Source organism: Sus scrofa, chromosome 13 (assembly GCF_054392235.1).
Source record: "Sus scrofa isolate SSC_HxYL_T2T_F1_AM1 chromosome 13, Sscrofa_HxYL_maternal_Yorkshire_Landrace_v2.0, whole genome shotgun sequence".
Taxonomy (NCBI): domain Eukaryota; kingdom Metazoa; phylum Chordata; class Mammalia; order Artiodactyla; family Suidae; genus Sus; species Sus scrofa.
In genome coordinates this window covers 206854179-206876597 of record NC_139395.1, presented here as the reverse complement: position 1 = coordinate 206876597, position 22419 = coordinate 206854179, and the positions used below count along the sequence as shown (strand labels likewise).

Here is a 22419-nt window from a genome sequence, read left to right as displayed (position 1 = left end):
TCTTTCTTTCTTTTTTTATTTTTATTTTAATTTAATTTAATTTTATTTTCCCACTGTACAGCAAGGGGATCAAGTTATCCTTACATGTATACATTACAATTACATTTTTCCCCCCACCCTTTGTTCTGTTGCAACATGAGTATCTAGACAAAGTTCTCAATGCTACTCAGCAGGATCTCCTTGTAAATCTATTCCAAGTTATGTCTGATAAGCCCAAGCTCCCGATCCCTCCCACTCCCTCCCTCTCCCATCAGGCAGCCACAAGTCTTTTCTCCAAGTCCATGATTTTCTTTTCTGCAGAGATGTTCATTTGTGCTGGATATTAGATTCCAGTTATAAGTGATATCATATGGTATTTGTCTTTCTCTTTCTGGCTCATTTCACTCAGTATGAGATTCTCTAGTTCCATCCATGTTGCTGTAAATGGCATTATGTCATTCTTTTTATGGCTGAGTAGTATTCCATTGTGTATATATACCACATCTTCCTAAGCCAATCATCTGCTGATGGACATTTGGGTTGTTTCCATGTCCTGGCTATTGTGAATAGTGCAGCAATGAACATGCGGGTGCATGTGTCTCTTTTAAGTAGAGCTTTGTCCGGATAGATGCCCAAGAGTGGGATTGCAGGGTCATATGGAAGTTCTATGTATAGATTTCTAAGGTATCTCCAAACTGTTCTCCATAGTGGCTGTACCAGTCTACATTCCCACCAACAGTGCAAGAGGGTTCCCTTTTCTCCACAGCCCCTCCAGCACTTGTTATTTGTGGATTTATTAATGATGGCCATTCTGACTGTTGTGAGGTGGTATCTCATGGTAGTTTTGATTTGCATTTCTCTTATAATCAACAATGTTGAGCATTGTTTCATGTGCTTGTTGGCCATCTGTACATCTTCCTTGGAGAAATGTCTATTCAGGTCTTTTTGCTGTTGGGTTGTATAAGTTGCTTATATATTCTAGAGATTAAGCCCTTGTTGGTTGCATCATTTGAAACTATTTTCTTCCATTCTGAAAGTTGTCTTTGTTTTCTTTTTGGTTTCCTTTGCTGTGCAAAAGCTTTTCAGTTTGATGAGGTCCCATGGGTTTATTTTTGCTCTAATTTCTATTGCTTTGGGAGACTGACCTGAGAAAATATTCATGATGTTGATGTCAGAGTGTTTTGCCTATGTATTCTCTTTCTTTCTCTCTCTCTCTCTCTCTTTCTTTCTTTCTTTCTTTTCTTCCTTCCTTCTTTGGTACTTAAGTGTTTAAATTTTATTGTCAGATTATTTAGTATTTTTATTTTATGATTTATCACTATTCCTTTTATAATTCAAAAGCTCTTTTCTGTCTCTGAATTAGTTGAGTATTCACTTACACTTTTTCTATGTTTCTGATAATTTCAAATTATACTTAGTTCTCTAATATATAGAAATATATATTTTATTAAAAGTTTTAAAGGATGTATATTTATAGCTATTGTAACATATTTATTGAATATTCCTACTTTTTCACATATATGTGTAGTCTGTCTCTATCACTTATTACAAACATTTACATGGCAAGGTATATTTCCAAGACCTATCTTTCTTACCATTGATCCCATTGACCCTTCCTGGTTGTGTGTGCAATTTCACCACTATGCATTGAAATAAAATTACTGCTTTATTGTTTGTATGTTTAAATACCTTTCTACTCATAGTGGGATTCGTTGATCAATAGCTTCAGCATCTCTTGGGAGCTTATTGGAAAACTCACTCTTAGATCCTAGACTGAAGAACTGAATTAAAAACCTCCATTTTTGGAGTTCCCTAGTTCCAACTAGGAACCGTGAGGTTGTGGGTTCATTCCCTGTCCTCACTCAGTGGGTTGAGGATCTGGCATTGCCATGAGCTGTGGTGTAGGTTGCAGACCTGGCTTGGATCTTGCATTGCTGTGGCTATGGCATAGGCAGGCAGCTGTAGCTGTGATTTGATCCCTAGCTTGTTAACTTCCATATGCCATGGGTACAGCCCTAAAGAGCAAAATAATAATTAAAAAAAAAAGCTGTATAATCCAAACAAAGAAACAAAACAAAATCTACATTTTGAAAAAGTTCCCCAATGTTTTGAGTGAGGATTAACATTTGAGAAGCCCTGATTTACTAAACTACAGTTCTTTGAGGGCAACAGTGATTTATCTTGTTACCATCATACCTTCATCTCCTTGGATAGTGCCTGGAGTATATTATTTACTCAGTAAGTATTTACTCAATGACTTAGGCATTTTAATAATATAAATAAAAAAGATATTTGTCAATTATTACTAAAGAACAGGAACACATTCATTTTAATGAAAGGATCACAACTTTGAGGAGATATATAAGAACACCCAAGTATGGGTTATGACTTGACTTCATTTCTATTTGGAATTTTGTATAACATGATCTCTAGGCATTTATTTTTACCACAGTACAAACAAAGTTCAACCTGCTTACACATATAAGTTGAGTTTTGAGTTTCCTGGTGGCTCAGAGGGTTAAGATTCCAGCATTGACACTGCTGTGGCTTGGGTCCCTGCTGTGCCCAGTTTCGATCAACATGTTGTGGAAAATAAAAAAGACTTTCATTTTCCCAAGGCATGAAAAACTGTGGAACCTTATTTTTTCCTCAGGAAACTTCCATTTCTGATGTGGCACAAAACTTTCTCTGTATTAAGGTCATTGCCCTTATTTCTTCTGCCCCACTCACAGCTTAGTTTATCTCTCTGTTCATTATAATATTATCTTCTATAAGGGACCTTTTTTAATGATTTTTAAAATTTCAAATTGAGAATATCCATGAATTGATTCATTTCATTCTTACCAGGAAAAATATACTATTTATTTTATAAAATGAGCAAAGGGAATTTATAAATATTCTTATTTTCCCAGTTTGGTCATTGTTACAGAAGACAATCTGATTATTACATTTCTCACTACACAAAAATATCAACTCTCATGACATTTATTTCATGGGTATTATAATAGTCATAAAAACAAAAGAACATAAAGAAACACATATTTACAGAACTGAAACAATTACAAAAGCTTTACACATATTTCCTCACTTGATCCTTAAACCGAGCCTTTAGGGTAAGATATTATTATCATGATTACCCAAGCATATGCAAAGGTGGAAACTGGAAAGGATAAGTAACTAATAAGTTGTCGAGGTGAGGCTGAATTTTCAGTTTCAGACTGTACATTTCAAAATATTTCTATTTCATAACATAAATTATGTGGTGCCTAAACTAGGAGGTTACATTGTTTCTTCATAGAAGAAGTTCTGGAAACAATATAAAACAAAGGAAAACAATGCCTGGTTTCTGCAGAAATTTTATTATGTGTTACAAAACAATGATAGCAAATATCTGTTAAGATAAATCATCAACTTATTAATAAATCATCTTGGAAAGCCTTAATTTTCCTCTGTGAACTCATGTATTCTCCTAAGATGAGTGTGCAAAAGATTTAAATTTAGCTTTATTTAAAGAATCAGAAGAAATACCTAGATATTTGCTTATTGCAAAATTCCAAATAAGCTTTCTTTGTTATATTAGTAGATATACAGCCAACATGGTCTCGCAGGTCTCATGAGGGCTCATGTATTTCAAGAATTCAAAGATGATATCATTTATAAAATTCCTTAATTTAATATTAAATTTGATGATAGCCCCAGTTTCTTGAAGGTATGTCAAAATTTCAAGATGTCTTTTATTTTCAGAGCAATCTTATGAAAGAGAAAATACAGTTTTTATTTTGCTACTGGCATGGCAATGACTAAGTCAACCAGGGTCATTTGCTCTTTGCAAAGTACCTACTGCCCAATGTATCCATTTCAGTGGATCATTTAGAGAGCACTGCCAGTGCTCAATAAAGGCATCAACTGAAGTCAGCATCATGGCAACACAAATTGATTCCTTATGTGAAAAAATATCCCCACATTACTGATGGACAATTTAATATCTTCGTTTCCATGTTATTTCCCTGGAACCTAAAGCAGATTTAATCAGGCCCTGGTTAATTGTTCAATATGACTCAGAGTTTTACCGTATCATTTTGTCATTGAATGAACAAATTACTCAGAAGCCATTAACATCAATGGCATTATTATAATGATTACTCCCTAATTTGAGAAGTTTTCAGCTTTAAGTCATTGACTACACAACCCAAAGTGGACATTAATTATGTTAGGGAACACTAAGTACAGATGCAGGGTGGTTCCATGGTTGGTTCAGCAGCTCAATGGTCAGCTCCATGGGCTGAGTGCTTTCCATCTCTGCACTTTGCTGCACTCCTAACAGCCATGCACAAGTGCGTATTTCCAAAATATCCACAGCAATTACAGGCATTGCAGGGACACAGGATCAGGACCTCACCCCCTGAAGGAAAAGAGAATTTTCACCCTGACCTTGCTTTTATTAAAGCAGAAAATCTTTCCACATGCTCAACCCTCAGCCTGAAGAATTCAAGTTTATTATTTTTCAGGAGAAATTAATTTATTTGACAATAATTTATGATATTTCACAACAGACTGTCTTAGCGAATTTGTGAAGAACATAATCTCCTAGAATTGGTCTAATTTCGTCTTTGAAGTGAATAAACCAAAAATTATAAAGTACTCACTAAAGAGTTAATGGTTAGTGAAGGAATGCCAAAATACTTTTTTCTCCCCATGAGTTTTAATGATAATTAATCTGAAGAGCCATATTAAATTTATGTATGTTATAATTGATATTGATGCAAAAGGAAGTTTTAATCTTTCTTTCCCTCTTTCCCTTCCTTCCCTATTACCTTTATCTTTCTTTCTTTTCTTTTCTTTTCTTTTTTTTTTTTTTTTTTGCCATATAAAGCAACATTCACAAGTTTGAGGAACTAGGATATGGGGCATTTTTGTGGGACCCATTTTCACATACCATGTATTGCTTCCCTCATTCATTTATTTATTTATGCCTTTAACAACTATTTACTGCATAACCATAATCTGGGCACTGTTCTGATGCTGGAACTATAAGAGCAAACTAAACAGGTAAAGTCTTTGCATTCTTGGAGTTTTCATACTAGGATGGGTTTGAAACATTTTTTCCCCAAAGGACCAAACAGTAAATATTTTCAGACCTCGCAGGTCCCTCTGTTGGAACAACTGAACTCTGCTATTATAAGCAGGAAATGAATCCCAAAATATCTTAATGAGTTGTGTGTGCCTATTCCAATAAAAAAATGTATATACAAAAAGAGGAAGCATGTTACATTTCTCCCATAAGTTGTCATTTGCCAACCTTCTTTCTAGACAGAAGACACAGGTGAACAAAGAGGATTCTGATCAGTGGGAAGTCTTCCATATGGTCATTCAGGAACCCAACCTCTTGCTCCCTGGGACCTTGCCCTCCTGAGAATTTAAAATTCTCTGTATAAATTTGGTAGTTGAGAAAAGGGATCAAGGGAAGTGCATAGAAGTTTTATTTTATTTTCACTATAGTTGATTTACAGTATTGTGTCAAGTTCTGCTGTACAGCATAGTGACCCACTCATACATATACATACATTATTTTTTTCACACTATCTTCTATCATGTTCTATCCCAAGAGATTGGATATAGTTCCCTGTGCTGTACAGTAGAAACTCATTGCTTATCCATTCTGAATATAATAGTTTGCATCTACCAATCTCAAACTCCCTGTCCATGCAACATCCTCCCCTCTCCCCCTTAGTAACCACAAATCTGTCTTCTATGTCCATGAGTCTGCTTCTGTTTTGCAGGTAGGATCATTTTGCCATATTTTAGATTCCACATGTAAGGGATATCATATGGTATTTGTATTTCTCTCTTTCTGACTTACTTCACCAAGTATGAGACTCTCTAGTTGTATCCATGTTGCTGCAAATGGCATTTTTTGTTCTTTTTACTGCTGAGTAGTTTCCATTGTGACTATTATCACATCCTCATAATCCATTCATCTGTCAATGGACATTTAGGTTGTTTTCATATCTTGGCTATTGTGATTGGTACTGCTATGAACATAGTGGTGCATTTTTCTTTTTTAAATTGTAGTTTTGTCCCTATATATGCCCAGGAGTGGGATTGTTGAACACATGGTAGTGCTATATTTAGTTTTGTAGAAGTTTTTATGAGACATGATTGGAAGGGTTGATCAATTCCTCTCACATTATATACACTTACATACTTACAACTCAATCTCCTGACCTCACTTAACTTTAAGAAAAGCAAAAAATGTAGATGGGCTGGGTGTCTGAGAGCATGCAAGAAAAGGACTGGTAATCATTTAACAGTATTTGACTCAGGGAGTGTTACTATTTTTAAATAGGGCAGCCGAGGGAAAGCCTGGTTGACCCTCCTGAGGAAAGTACAGAGCTACTGTAAGAGAAGCTTTGACATCACCAAATATCTAGCCTGCCTCTATGCTTCCTAACACCTTTATCCCCTGCAGTCAGAGTAGTCATGTGAATGAATGGTGGCCTCTGGAATGTGAGAAGAGATATATGCCACTGAATTTCAGGTTAGATCCTTAAAACCCACAGCACAATTATCCTTACTTTCTCTCTCCTCCTTTCAGTGTGAACCAAACTGATGGACTCTAAGATGGTAAAATTCCTTAAATCTTTGCTCAGAGAACAGATGGCCAGGGGTGCTTCCCAATTCTCACTGAACTGTGACACTAGTAAAAAAGCTAAACTTTATCATGTTCAACTACTTTGATGTGTGGTATATCCTTTAAAGTAGCAAGTGTTAATGATTTTGACCAATATTTTAGTTCTGTAACTCTCAGAGAGAAGAATGTTCCAAGTGGAAGATTTGAAGTTGCATTAAGTTTTGTGTTCAAGGGTTTCAGTGTATCTGGAAGGGAGTGGGAGAAGGAAAAACACAGGAGATGAGGTCAGAGATAAAATGGAATTTATGCAGTGCTGTTGTCAGGTTTTTTCTTTTTTTTATTGAGGCATAGTTGATTTACAATGTTGTGTTAGTTTCAGGTGTATAGCAAAGTGATTCTGTTATACACACATTTTTTATATATGTATACATATATATTCATATATATGTTATTTTCAGATTATTTTCCCTTATAGATTATTACAAAATATTGGGTAAAGTCCCCTGTGCTATATAGCAGGTGCTTGTTGGTTAACTGTTTTATATATAGTAGTGTGTATCTGATATCCCAACCTCTTAATTTATCCCTGCCCCCCAACCCTTTCCCTTTGGTAAACATATGTTTGGTTTTTTTTAAAATACAAGTGATTGTACCAATTTACATCCCTACCAACAGTGTATGAGGGTTTCTTTTTCTCCACACACTCTCCATCATTTTTTATTTGTGGACTTATTAATGCTGGCCATTCTGACTGGTGTGAGAGTGTACCTCGTGGGATTTTTGATTTGCATTTCTCTAATAATCAGTGATGTTGAGCAATTTTTTTTTTTTTTTTTTTTGTCTTTTTGCCATTTCTTGGGCCGCTTCCTCGGCACATGGAGGTTCCCAGGCTAGGGGCTGAATCAGAGCCACAGCCACAGCAACTCGGGATCCGAGCCGCATCTGCGACCTACACCACAGCCCACGGCAACACCAGATCCTTGACCCACTGAGCAAGGCCAGGGATCAAACCCACAACCTCATGGTTCCTAGTCGGATTCACCAACCACTGAGCCACGACAGGAACTCCCGATGTTGAGCATTTTTTCATGTGCTTGTTGGCCATCTGTATATCTTCTTTGGAGAAATGTCTGTTCAGGCCTTTTCAGAAGTAGATCCACAGCCATTGTCAGATTTGGCTTGTACTTAGTAATAGGATTTGTATCAAAAGAGAGTCAGAGTGTAGCTTTCATTTAAAGATGATCGTCTTGGCTCTTTTGTTAAGAAATGACATGAGGAGAAGTGAAAGCATAGCAGTCTTTTAGGAAGACATTGCAGTAATGTAGGTAAAAGGTGATTATGGCTTGGAGCAGGTGGTCCTGAATGGAGGGTTAGATGTGCACAGTGAGAGAAAAGAATCAATCAAGGATGAGCGCTTGCTTTTCCACACAGCATGTGGAAAAAAGTGCTTGCTCTTAACTGAGAAGAAGACTCCAATCTTTTATGGGGTGGGGGGAGACATGAGGAAGGCCAAAGGTAAACATGAGATGTTGTATAGACACATTTAGAGTAAGTATTTCAACCGGGAAATATAGCTTGGGAAAGCATTGGTGAATAGATGGTGTAAGACTGACTGGATGATTTCAGTAGGGCAGTTAAGTGATTTAAAGAGAAGGTATTGCTGGACTGAGTTCTTGGCATCCTGGAGTTCACTCTCCTGGCGGGAGAGTGAAAGAAGATCAAACAAAGAAATCTGAGCAGAATCTCTGGACGGTAGGAGAAGAAGCAAGCAAATTACATCCTAGAAAGGAATTGTAAAACATGGTTCAAGAAAAACACAGTGTTAGCTAAATTAAACCTTTATTTAATTTAAACATTAATTTAACCTAATTCAGTGATCAAGTCAGATGAGGACCATGGACTGGCTTGAATTTAGCAACTTGAGGTCAGTGGTGGTCTTGGCCATGGATCTTATGGTTAAGTCATGGAGTTGAGAGCAGATTAAGGAGAGAATTCTGAAGGTGGAACAGGAGAGGATTTGAAGAGCTTAATGTAAAGAAAAGATGATTAATTGTGCAGAAAATGGAAGAGAATCTTGCTTGGATCAAGAGAGGCTTTTTATTTTATTTTATCTTTTGCTATGATCTAATACCTCTGTATATTTATGGAATTTATCTTTACAAAGGAAAAAAGTTGGTAATGCTTGAGAGAAAATGCGGGCAGCTGCTAGAATAGTAGCAGTAGGATCTAGTGAAGAGAAGTTCTCTTTGGATAGGAGCACAGAAAAAATCTTTCACAGTGGCAGGAAGGAAAGCCAAGTGTTGAACAGATACAGGTAGAGTGAAGGTAGAGTGATGGTTTTCATGGTGGAAATTTCTCCTCAGCTTTACTAGTTTCTATGTTTTCAAGACCAACTCAGCAGGTTGGGGCTGAAGAACGGGTGCTGTGAAACTTAAGGAAAAAAGTTAACGTAAAACAAGACACAGAGATATTTAATCTTAAGGAAAGGTGGGACTCAAGGTCCCAGGGACCATGAGCACTGTTTCAAGAAACCACACTGCTTTTATTGTGCTTTTGAGGATTAAGTCAAGTGAGGAGGGGGTTTTAGGTGCAGGATATAGGTTTTTTTAAGTTATTTTAAAAGTCACATAGTCAGTAGCTGGTTAAGCTTTTATTCTGACCTTTAGGCATTTAACAATCATTAGCATTTAAGGAAGCTTGGCATCAGCTATCTATGCACAGCATCTAGAGAATCACCATTGTACTTATGCAGATGGCTTGCCTATCAGCAGCAACCCAGGATACCTAGGTTTGCACCTAGGTTCTCCTTGCTAATGCGTATCCTGCTAAAGACCCCTCATAAACCCCTTGGGGCCATGAGGCTCCTCTTTCTTTTATTATTAAGAGGAAATATCATGCTGTGCAAATGGTGTGCCTATCTGCACAAGTCAGGTATACCTAGACCAAGGCATTATGTTCTCATTCAGCTGACCCTATGAATAACTTATGCCTTTAGGTCTTTGTTCTTAAGCTTAAGTCATTTACCAGCACTGAGACTGCTTTTCAAGCAGGAAGATGGGGTAAAGTAAAGTAGGATAAGATGAAGTTTTCAGCATAGAAGCTAAGAAAATATTGTAGAAACATGTCTCGTGACATAGTGTAACATAGGAACCAAAGTCATTAGGTGAGATGAAAATTGATATTAGTAGGTAGGGGAAGGAAGTAGAAGAAGGACTGAAAAACATCTAGGGAAGTGAAAGAATCAGGGGAGAAGGTGATTGGTGATTGGTGATTGGTGATCAATAACAGCCCACTTGAAGTTCCTGGTTAGTAATTAACAGTAAAGTCAGGCTGGCATGGCTGTAGGTTTTACCATATGTGAATGACACGTATGGAAGTAGACACAGAATTAGATTTAACTAGGATGGGAATTTTGCCAGTCTTGATTCATGAAGGGAGAGTAATGCAAGGAAACTGGAGATTTGATGTCAGGAAATGTGTGTAGCTTGATGGAGACAAAGACCGTGTTTATTCTGCTCGCTGACATGAATCAAACACCCAGAAGAGCGCCAAGCCAGTGTAAACAGAATGTTTATTGAATGAATGAAATCTAATGCCTTGAAATATCAGTTTGCTTGAGAGGCACAGGAGAACAGAAGGTTGTGGGAAGGAATGAGTGATAAGATTCATGGATTGTGAGTATCAGAGACTTAAGAGATATTTAAATGTGGATGAACTACTCATCATGTTTGAGGTTTTTGTCCTTGAAAGTAAAATTGCAAAATATAATTACATGGGATTGCTGTGATAACTTATGAAAAATGTTTAACATGGTGCCTCATACAGAGTAAGCACTAACTACACATTCTTTGTGGTTATGTAGACAGGGATATGTATTATTTTTACTTTAATACTTTAATTCTTGGCTTAAAAATACTTGTTGGCATCTACACATGGATATTTCTTTATGTTACTACCAAAATAATACCTTCATGACGAAAATAAAATCCATCTAATTGAATTGAGAGGAAACATTGTTAGATACACTTTTCAGGAACTTCCAGGAAAACCAGAGTTCTTTCATTATCTAAAGTCCAAATTTGCATAAAATTATCCTCTAAAAGACTAGCATCCTATTGTATGTAAAACCTTCCTAAAAGTTTCTCCTCTAGGTTTATATATTTTGTCAACCTGTGTCTACAAACACCATGAACTAGAGCCAACCATGGTGGCCGACAAGATCAGCTTTAGTTCAATGGATTAGATTCCATGTAATTAATACAGAACTCTGTGAGAGATGTGCAGACTGATTAGGGTTGTACAAAAACATAAGGAAGCTGTGTTCTTCAGCTTCTCCTGCTCACTTGCCATCTCTCCATCACTCACTTTTAATTAAAAGATTAAGGGATAGTTTTGGGGGGGTAGGAGGAAGTTCCTTCCTCTTTCTATAGTTTCAGGTAGTAGAGTTATTAAAAGCAAGAACTTCTTGCCAGAAAGACTTGGATAAAATACAGATCTCATTTTTTTTATTACTTGTGCCTTTTTTTCTTGACCGGTGTATTGAAGTTATATATCAGTAAGAAACATGATGAGATTTGGTCTATATAATTAGGGCTTTAAGACAGGAAGAATGTTGTTTTTTTTTTTTTTTCTGTATATTTGGTACCTTTGTGGTTTTTTTGGGTGTATTTATATTTCTTTTTTGCTTTTTAGGGCTGCACCCATGGCATATGGCATATGGAAGTTCCTAGGCTAGGGGTCGAATCAGAGCTACAGCTGCCAGCCTACACCACAGCCACGGCAACACAGGATCCAATCCATGTCTGCAACCTATACCATAGCTCATGGCAATGCTGGATCCTTAATCCACTGAGTGAGGCCAGGGATTGAACTTACATCCTCATGGATATTAGCTGGATTCATTTCTGCTGTGCCACAATGGGAACTCTCGTATTATATTTCAAGTCAGGTTCTTGATTGCAAATGAGTGGGGTTTATATTTTGAATCTCTGCCTTAAAGTAGGTCAGACTTGCTCACCCACTTCCCAGTCACCTCTAACAACATTCAGCAGTCTCTTGATTTTCTTTATTCAGGATTGCTAACTACTGAACTCAGTTTTAGCAGCCTCTGCCAGGAGAAGCCAAAAACACTTCCGCTCTAAGAACAGGAATGTATGAAAACTTTACAGTGACTTGGAAAGAGCACTGAATTAGACATGGGTCTTTATTTTGATTCTGCAGCATCATGTTGTAGTTTTATTTCCTTATGGTTTAAGTGAGAAGTTAATATTGAAGCCCTCCAAATGGTGCTTCCAAAGTGAGTATTATACAGGGGTTACTTGAATGTGGAGTGTTACTGGAGTTTGTCTAAGAATGTTTGAAAGTATATCATAGGTCCCAAAGGGAGTGGGAAAGAAAGGCTAAGGTCAAGTGTGTCATGTCTGTGTGTGTGTGTCTCTTTGTGTTTCTTTATATTTGGGAAAGGGACAGAGCCAACCTATGAGCATTAGCTACATTTTTGGCAAGAGGTAAATCCTGGAAGATTTAAGACCCATCTTTGTCAGAAGGCAGCCGAGGAAACTAAAGAAGTATTTTCTTCCATCAGGAGTAAGACCGAAGCAATGCCATTAGTTGTCTCTACTCTTGCCTCCATCTTATTTCACATCCACAGAGCCTTGAAGATAAAGGCAAGGAGGAGACCTGTCTCAGCTATGCCTCAAGAGACAGTCATTTCAAGTCACATAAAATCAAATAATTTTGTGGAAACCAAGTATATTTCCTCTTCTTTTTAATTTTGTGTGATAATCAGGTATGAAATTTGAGTAGTCCTAAATTAAAGAAGGCATTTCAAGAATTCTTTTTGAGGGGAGTTCCCACTGTGGCTCAGAAGAAATTAATCTGACTAGTATCCGTGAGGACACGGGTTCAATCCCTGGCCTCAGTCAGTGGGTTAAGGATCTGGCATTGCTGTGATCTTGGTGTAGGTCACAGATGTGGCTCAGATCCCGTGTTGCTGTGGCTGTGGCACAGGCCAGTGGCTACAGCTCCGATTCTACCCCTAGCCTGGGAACCTCCATATGCCAGGGCAGGTGTGGCCCTAAAAAGAAAGAAAGAAAAAAAGACAGACAAAAAAAACAGAATTCCTTTTGAAAAAAAATCTACATTATTATATTACATACAGTGGTAGAAAAATATTAGCTTGGGTTATGTTCGATAATTTGCATCTTGAAGAAGACAAAATAATATTGATTTATTGGGAGATATTTGAATGCTAAGTACATTTTAAGGTTACAACTTTTATTCTAATGCTAAATACTAAAATAATCAGACCAAAACATATATAATGGCTTAATGAAGAGAAATGTATCTTTAGTTCATGTAATAATACCAAGGAAAGAGGACACTGTGTTGGAAGGGCTGGACCACCTTTCTCCAAATAGGGTTCCAGGTTGACTGAGACTCTGCTAACTTTAACACCCAGCTTCCCAAGTCATTCTTTTTGTTATCTTGGGTCCTGCAAGTTAGAAAGGGAAAGAGCATGGAGGAGCATTAGTGGGAAGTTTTTATGGTCCAGAAGCAAAAGTGACATAATATCACTTCTGCTAAATATTCCACTGGCTAGAAATCAATCCCACGCATGCACCTAACTGCAAAGAAGATGGTGATATATGATCAAGTCATGTGCCAAGGAAGAAGAAAGAAAGGTGGATCTGGGTGAATTTTTAGCAGCCTCTGCCATGAGTGTTATAGAAGATAAGTCTGATTATCACATGGAAGACAAACCTCAATGACTTAATTAGAACAACCTTGATTACTAACAGTATCTTAAGGTCACTGATATTCAAAATTCTCAGTAGGCCAGGGATCTGAAATTGTTGTTAAAATTAAAATGTATTAAATCATATAACTTTGTGCATGAAGTTTTTGTTGTAAATACTTATTAATGGTTTTGGTTTATCATTATTAACATTATTAGAGTTGGAATAGTAATACTAATGAGGTTTAAACTTAATTGAGGCTCTCATCAAACTGGAACACAATAAAACAGGAAGAGGAGACAATAGCCAATATATCTGCATTGACAAGTTTTAAACAAACATGTACGTGGTATCTGATATTTTTCACTTCCATAATTCAAACTGGTGATGGAAAAAGACATACTAGTAAACATTTATATGCTTTTGGAATTTTAATAAATACTACATGATTAATTCATTATCTTCCTTTGATTTTATTCAACTTTGTTTCTTCTGATAGAAATTGTCATTTCAAAAGATGGTAGAAAAAGAAATTTATCAGTAAATAAAACTGATCTGAATGCTATTGTTCAATGAAAATTTAATAGACCTTATATCAATATTATTAAATTAAGCACCAAATATTTATTTCTAATATATTGGAGAAAATAACTTTTTAGATGAAGATAATGGGCACTGCTTTAAGAGAATGGCAGCATCAACAAGGAAAGAATTGTGAAAAAGTTAAATTCCCATTAAAAATCTGTTGTCTAGATGTATAAAATTCCTCATTTGCCATTTAATTAGTAAAGACCCTAGAGTTTTAATTATTTATTTATTTATTTTTTTGTCAAGGCACTAGTTTGAATGAGAAACTGTGATATTCTTGTAAGAAGTTAAAGGAATTAGCTCAACATGTTTTGCATAGGACCTGCCAGCATTCTACATCTTGACTTCATTTTGTGGTACTCTATTATGTCTTGTCTATACTTTACAGAGAAAATTATATGCTCTCTGAATCTGAGATTTTATAAAGTTCTCTGAATCATTCCTGAGTGGCCAAAACCTGCTTTATTATAGGTTTAGATATTCTGGGTAATTTTATAAATTTTGATATATTTAATCTTTAATAGAATTTGAAATAATAGGTAAAATTATGGCAGTGAGCATATATTTGCATAAGCCTTTTTTTGGTAATTGGATAGCTAGTGCAGAAAGATACAGAAAACAATTATGTGGGAGGATGTTTATGACTGTGTATTATATAGCATCAATAATGTCAAATGATACTATCATTAAATGGATCTAGATGTGGTAGATGCATAGGAGTTCCACCAAGTTTCCTGAGTATAGTCTTTTCTTTCTTAGGAATGAAAAAATGAAGAAGCACTCTCACTGTTTTCCATTTCCACAAAATTAGGTTGCACTGATAATACTCCTGCATAAGGTAACAAAATCTCTTAAGGGATTGTAACTTAAAAATAATCAAGAAACGAATGACCAATGTATCTGGAGAAAAAACCAATTTCTTCCCCTATAAAATATTTATAATAGTATTATTTTATAGTTAAAAATATTTTCCAACTGAATTTTAAATGGTGTGTTGAAGTCAAGATTTTCTACAGTGATCTTTACAAGCAAGCCCTGATGGACTTGACTGAACCTTGAACACTTTAAACCTAACCCAAGTCCTGGCCACCACATTTCCTACCACCTTGTTTCTTGTCTCTCAATTGCTGAGTTATTTTACTCAGATCTCTAGACTTGGTTAACTACCATCTTCTGGGATGTCTCTTTTTTCAGGAGTCAGACAATGGGTAATTAAATCAACCCTGATAATCAGGTATATTTGACCTGATGCCTCAATCTCAGTAATCTGGCTTCTGCCCTGCCTGGTAACAGTTTAACTCCTATGTCTTATTTTTTTTATTTTTTTTTTTCATTTTTTATTTATTGAGGTATAGTTGATTTACAATGTTGTGGTACACTATGGTTTATTATTTAAGAGGTGTTCCCTTTTCCACCTGTTGCCTCTGTGTCTGAGTTCCTAACTTGGTGTTTGTTTTGTTTTGTCTTTTTAGGGCCGCACCCACCGCATGTGGAAGTTCTCAGGCTAGGGGTCAAATCAGAACTGTAGCTGCTGGCCTACGCCACAGCCACAGCAATGCCAGATCCAAACCGTGTCTGCAGACTACACCACAGCTCAAGGCAACACCAGATCCTTAACCCTCTGAGCGAGGCCAGGGCTGGAACCTGAGTCCTCATGGATGCTCGCTAGTCAGGTTCGCTAATGGCTAAACCATCATGGGAACTCCCTGACTTGGTGCTTTGGCTCCTCTGCCCTCCAGCTGTGGAACTGGCTAGAACTCTGATCCCTGGATTCAGGACTCCATGTTTGTCCCCTGTTTGGATTATGACATGTGCTATTTTCTCTAGCCCTCTAATCTTCTGCATACCTATAGGGAAAATACTTCTTCTTCCTGGATTTTCTGGATGTTACTACTTTGGGAGACCTTTATTATTGCCCTTGTATATTCAAACCAATGACATTTTTTTTTTTTTTCCGAGCATGGAAATCAGGGTACTACCACTTTTCCACCTAACATCAGATCTTGAGATGTCCCTGCAATGAGTCAATATGTGACAATAATAAAACACGGTAAAATTTAACCATTTTATTTAGCCTCCTTATTACTGGTTTTAACATCTTTTTTTCCCCCTCAATAGTAGAGGGTTCTGGAAAGTGTTTTTACTCCTAGAAGACTGGAACTTAATGTACTTCTATGTAATGCATTTCTCACATGTTTTAAGAAAGCCGAAGAAAGTTGATGGGACTCTGTCTTGGTGTTCTAGGTAGTTACTGTATGAAAGGCTGAAAAAGAAGATTCATTGAGTTAAAGTTACGACTCTTGGAAATTTATGGATATCTAAAATAGGTTAGATTACTTCTTTTTTTTTCTTTTTCTTTTTGCCATTTCTTGGGCTGCTCCTGTGACATATGGAGGTTCCCAGGCTAGGGGTCCAATCAGAGCTGCAGCTGCTGGCCTGTGCCACAGCCGCAGCAACGCGGGATCCGAGCCACGTCTGTAACCTACACCACAGCTCATGGCAACGCTGGATCCTTAACCCACTGAGCAAGGCCAGGGATCGAACCCGCAACCTCATGATTCCTAGTCGGATTTGTTAACCACTGAGCCACCATGTCAACTCCTAGATTACTTTTTATTAGGGTTTTTTGTTCATTTTGTTTTTCCTCAAATCATTCACAGTGCATTCATTCATTCTTTCATTCATTCATTCATGTTACCCTGTCTTCTCCTAACAAAGCTTCAGTAATATGTTATTGTATATCAAACCACTTGCTCAATAGGCACCATAAAAAAACCACCACTGTGTACCATGGAGACCCCAACCCACCATGGTCACCTGAAAGCCTTAGCATGAGCTGAGGGACCACAGTTAGATAAAAGAAATCCTTATTAGTGTTGGGGGCAGCTGACCTAGGTGATCAGCTCACCTTCATGATATGGAAGCATCTGGGCATAATGGCAATAAAGATTCCTATTCTGCCCCAAATCCAAATCCAGTGCCACTTGCACATTTTGTGGTTGTTGCTGCTTCAGGTGAACATACTTGTAGCTTCTTTAATCCTCTTGTCACTGTCCCAGATCACTACCAAAACAAAAATTCAAATACTCAGGGTATCAACCTCAATAACAGCTAGACTTCATTTCTTTCTATGCAATATGCCAAAAAATCTGGAGGAGTAAATAATAAGAATGTAGTAAAGCAAAATAAACAGTGAGAGTGATCATTCAGGTGACTAGGTACCAGAGTTGCTAAGACTGATTTTCTATAGATACTATCAGAGAACTAATGTTAGACTTTGTTAAAAGATAGATATTTTCTGGAGACTCCTCTGAGGCCCTATCTTTATTCTATCATTCTTAAGAGCCATTAGGTAGTTCTGGTTGTTTTATATATAGAAAAATTAAGCCCCAAATATTATCTGGAAACTTCCCACACCCTTTTTCAAATTTCATTCTTCTCAACATCAATTAAGTAATCATAGCTTTTACTTATTCATGCTCTCAAGGCCCTCATACATTAGTAAAATGTTTCCAAAAACTTCTTTTTTTTTGGGAAAAAGAGATAAATAAACAGAAGAAGAACAAAGTTGTGTGAGGGAGACTCAACTGCAATGTGAGTTGACTGAAGGAAGATCACTGTCACCTTTTCTTAAGTCTCATAAATTGGGGAAAGAGAGCCTTGGAGGCAACATGGCATTGGCCAAGGAACTAGAGACCAGGTACTGATTAGAATTTTCCTCACATTTTACTCTGGTCCTTACCTAGAGAGCATTCAAAGGCACGTGTTTACTGACACTGGAAATTTGCCTCTGAAATTTAGATTTATACCAGGAATAAATTATAATGTTGCCTTCCAAATCTCACAAAACCCAGAACCCATCATTATATAATTAAGTTACTGATCTAGTAGGCCACTGGACTTCTTGGTTGTGCAGTTGTGTCATGATAGGAACAATGACCCCTCTTTTCCGAACTAACATGATGCTATGTACTTTTTTCTTTTTCCTCTCTAGTCCTGTTTTATTAGAGTCCTGCTCTGTGTTAAAGCAGCCCAAGGATATATTGCTTGAATAATAATCTCAGATCCTTTTGGCTTGCAAAATGGTTTGCCCTTTTGTATTACCAGGTGTTATGATTAATTTTATGTTTCAAATTGGTTAGGCTACTGTACCCAGATGTCTAGTCAAAGGTTATTCTAGATGTTCCTTGAAGCTATTTTTTAGCTGAGATTAACACTTAAGTAAGTCAACTTGGAGTGAACCACATTACCACTCACAATGTGAGTAGATCCCATCCAATCAACTTAACATTGGCCTCCTTCAAAAACCAGTAATTCTGTCACAAGACTGATTTCAAACTCCAGCTACAGCATCAATTCTTCCCTGGCTCAAGCCTGCCAGTCTACCCTGCAGATTTTGGACTTACCATCATTTGCAATTGTATGAGCCATTTCCCTAAAATAAAATCTCTCTTTTTCTTTCCTTCTTCCTTTTTCTCTCATTTACATAGGTATAATCTCCTATTGGTTCTGTTTCTCTGGAGAACCCTTACTTACACAATATGCTATACAAAAGGTTTAGCTGTTTTACAAATATAAGTTGTTATAAATGGCTCTTAAAGCCAAAAATCATCACCACTCACTGGGTCTGACTTCTTTCATTCTCTTATAGGTACACTCAGTTTTCATATTTTATTGGACAGAGTGATAGGTCTCTAATTTCTTTGCATACCTTATCAGCTTAGTGCAAATCAATCTGTCATAACATTTTGACTCAAGAGGTTGGACAGGAGGATTGGTTTAATTACCACTAAGTGGCTAGAAAAAAATCAAATCTACAAAGCAGGAAGAGGACCTCTTGTGAGTTACCTGGGTAACAGGTTGAGGATGAGAAGGAAACAAGAGAGATTTCCCATTGTGTTCAAGTGAGCCTCACTGGGACGTAACAACAACAACAATGACAACAAAGACAAATAAAACCCTAACCAAAACATAAGGATAAAGTTGCAGCGTTGGTTAAGTTTGGTGTGGTAGTCCATAGTCCACTCTGTTAAGAAAGTGATAAATGTAGAATCAAACGGAAAAATTTTCTTTGAAAGGTAAATTTTGTATAATGAGAAGCAGTATCAATCCCAAGGTCTAGACATCTTTAATACTCTCATGGAGTATTAAAATATATTGTTATATATAACCAGTTCTATTCTTTATCTATTATGCCATATATAATCTTGTCTTATATATAAAACTACCTTATTTTATTGATTGGTCCTCTAGAGAAGACTATGTCATGTGAGAAGTCACATATTAAAGGACAAAGGAAGATATAATTTTTAAAGAACGTGAGATAAAAATGCTTCCATTGAACTGAAACAACCCTTCATGGGCTTAGCAGCAATCACCTTCTTGCTGCTATTAAGCCCTTCACCATTTTTGATCAATTTTCGAATCTGGTTCATTTATTACTGATCACTTACCCTTTCTGAAAATATGTCAGATTCTCAGCTGTCCTTATATAATTGAACTCTTTTTGTGGCTTTGCCAGCTTCTCCCCTGGGTCCCACGCGTCTCTTCGTATGACTTTTCCCCCTGGCCTCCTTTCAGTCCACACTCCATCCATCACTGAACCCAGTTACTGTGATAGCATGTGGTTATATGTTTACTCTCTTGCCTAACTCTCAGAGTTATCCATTGTGGTACTATTTAACCAGTTTCTCATGCTGGCTAAATGTACCTTTGATCTTTTACTCTCCCTCATTCTGTAGATCCTTTCTGTCATGTAAACCTGTATTCTCTATTTTGGGAAATATTATAAACTTACAGTTTTCTTTCAATTTCCACATCACCATTATTAAGTCAAATCTATATCAACATGTTCTTGGCTTGCTGTAGGAGCATCTTCCCAATTTTTCTTGAAATGAGTTTTCCCTAGCAATACAATTCAATATGCAAAATTTTCCAAATTAATTTTCACACATCAGTTATATCTTCCAATCAGCAGGGGCTAAAGTACCACTATTCATAGAATTCTGTGTTTGACATTATATGACATACAACGCCAAAGAATTGAGTGAGAGAGCTAACTTTCAAGGAAAGTACCATTTAATTGGGACAATGCAAATTCATTAGATAGCAAGAAAACAAAATGGAACATGTAAAATTGCATGATAGATAAATATTCACAGATTTCTAAGAAAGTTATATTATCGGATGGGGAAGAAATGTCGATTTCCATGGATTATTAAAAATAAGTTGCATTTAAACTGGTAGAATTCTTAGAATAAGTATTCAGCCTATAAGCAAATGTAGGAATTGTATGCAATATTTTGAGTCTTTTAATAACTTCGCTCCGAGATAAAAATGGGGTAGAAATAGAAGATCAAAGATTGAAAATGATTGATCTAGAGCATTGACTGATTGAAATAGGTAGATTGATACATAAGTAGTTAGATAGATATATAGACACATAGACACAAACAAAAATGATGTACATGTATTAGGTAATACAATAGACAAATGGATGGATGGGCAAATGGATGGATAGAATGATAGCTACATGGATCTAGAAAGAACATTATACATAATAATGCAGAAATTTGGAAGTTCCCATTGTGGTGCAGTGGAAATGAGCCCGACAAGTATCTATGAGGATGTGAGTTTGATCCCTGGCCTCACTCTGGCATTGCCTTGGGCTGTGATGTAGTAGCAGGTGTGGCTCAGATCCTGCGTTTCTGTGGCTGTGGTGTAGGCCAGCAGCTATAGCTCCACTTCAACCCCTAGCCTGGGAACTTCCTTGTGCAGGTTGTAGCCCTAAAAACTAAAACAAAATAAAACAAATCCAGAAATATAATGCCCCTCTAGGAGAGATATTCAATTTACTTTGAGTAATTTAAAAATTTTTAATTATATTAGGATGCAGTGTCTCCTGATGATATTTCAGTAAAAGAGTAGGTGCGGAGGACTTGCTCAGACAATAAATTCAGAGCAAATTACTCAGGAACTATCTTTTTATATTAGGCAATAGGAGCAAGGTAAGGGTGAATCTACAAATATTTTTATTTGTAGGTGAGCTTTTGTGAAATTGAGAGAGTTCTCTATAGGGACCTTGTAGTTCATGAAAAGAAGGCATTTCACTGAAGATAATATCACAAAGCTGATTAATATATTTTTCTCCACATTTGTTTTATTTTCTTAAATAAATAACAACATGGTTATATTTCACACCATCTCAAAATACACAAAGTAGATAATTTGTATGTTTTTCTTTAGATGTTTGAATGCAGTGATTGAATGATTTTTAAGGGTCTATTTAAAAATAAGAGGGCCCATTCCTGCTTCAGTAATAATCTCTAGATAGAAAGAGTAAACATTTTTATTTCATTTTATCCATTCAAACCCTGACAAAAGGCCATATGGGGAGACCTAGCTAGAGGGAGTACTAACCTTCAAATTTAAATAAGACATTTTGCACTTCCTAATTCTTGTGTAAACAAGTAAAAAGAAAACTTTTTATTAATTCAATGCTTTTATTCACTAGTTGATATAAAAGTCTAGTTTCGTTTGGGCATTTACAGCCATGATATTTATGGCGACATCTTTTTTTTTTTTAAAGAGCAAAAATTCTAAATTCAGTAATGTTTCAAATTAGAGCTGTTGTTGCCAGCCTATGCCACAGCCACAGCAACACAAGATCTAAGCTATGTCTGCGACCTACACCACAGCGTCCTCATGGATACTAGTTGGGTTCATTGTTGCTGAGCCATGACGGGAACTCCTAAATTCAGTAATGTTAAATTCCATTGTAAAAAAATAAATAAATAAACAAAGAATGGTCCTCTAAGAGAGTCACTTATGCTAAGCTCCGCATCACCAAATGAAGGTTTAATTACAGTATTAACAATCCCAGAGATGGAATCTCAGAGCAGTCAACAGGAATCGCCTGATCAGTACCATTAGGTCATCTGCCTGACAGATCCCTGCCATCCTCTTAAAGCAAAGTGACCTTGACATAACCCACCCAAGTTTTATGACTAGTCTAACTTCCTTGTTCCATCTCCCTTCTAGATACAAAAGCCTTTCATCCTGTACCACTCTTTGGAATTCCTTTCTATCTGTTAGCTTGGATTCTGCCTGATTCAAATCAATTTTTGCTCAAATAAACTTAAAAAGTTTAATATCATCTGTTTATCTCTTACCACCATCAAACTGAAAGTTAGACTCATACATTGTAAATGATATGGATTAGGAACAATATTTACTGTGATAGATGTCTTGCTAGTGAACCTTTTTACCCACTGTGATTCCATCTTGACCTCAAAATAAATAATACATTCTTTTCCAGTCTCTCAACAATAGCCAAAATATAGGGAAAGGAGAGATTACGGTGGGAATAATTCAAGTAAAGCAGTAGATTAGGAAATACTTATGGATCTTCTATATTGCTCTTGCAATAATTTAGAGCAGTGCTTAGGGCCACGTGGTATTGTGGGCTTTTAGCCTCCATTTAAC

The 22419-nt window shown here is 36.6% G+C and overlaps 1 long non-coding RNA gene across 3 annotated transcripts; it reads right to left on the bottom strand.

The window, feature by feature from the left end:
* Window positions 1-7429: 7429 nt before the first annotated feature.
* LOC102158685 (uncharacterized) lies at window positions 7430-19540 on the bottom strand. Of its 3 annotated transcripts, none has more exons than XR_014823939.1 (3): window positions 19389-19540; window positions 16844-16998; window positions 7430-12263 (listed from the first exon to the last, which is right to left on the bottom strand). It is a non-coding gene; the product is annotated as an uncharacterized LOC102158685 (long non-coding RNA). The 3 variants fall into 3 exon arrangements; XR_299358.4 differs by lacking the exon at window positions 7430-12263 and adding an exon at window positions 12821-13103; XR_001304544.3 differs by lacking the exon at window positions 7430-12263 and adding an exon at window positions 15987-16198.
* Window positions 19541-22419: the final 2879 nt, after the last annotated feature.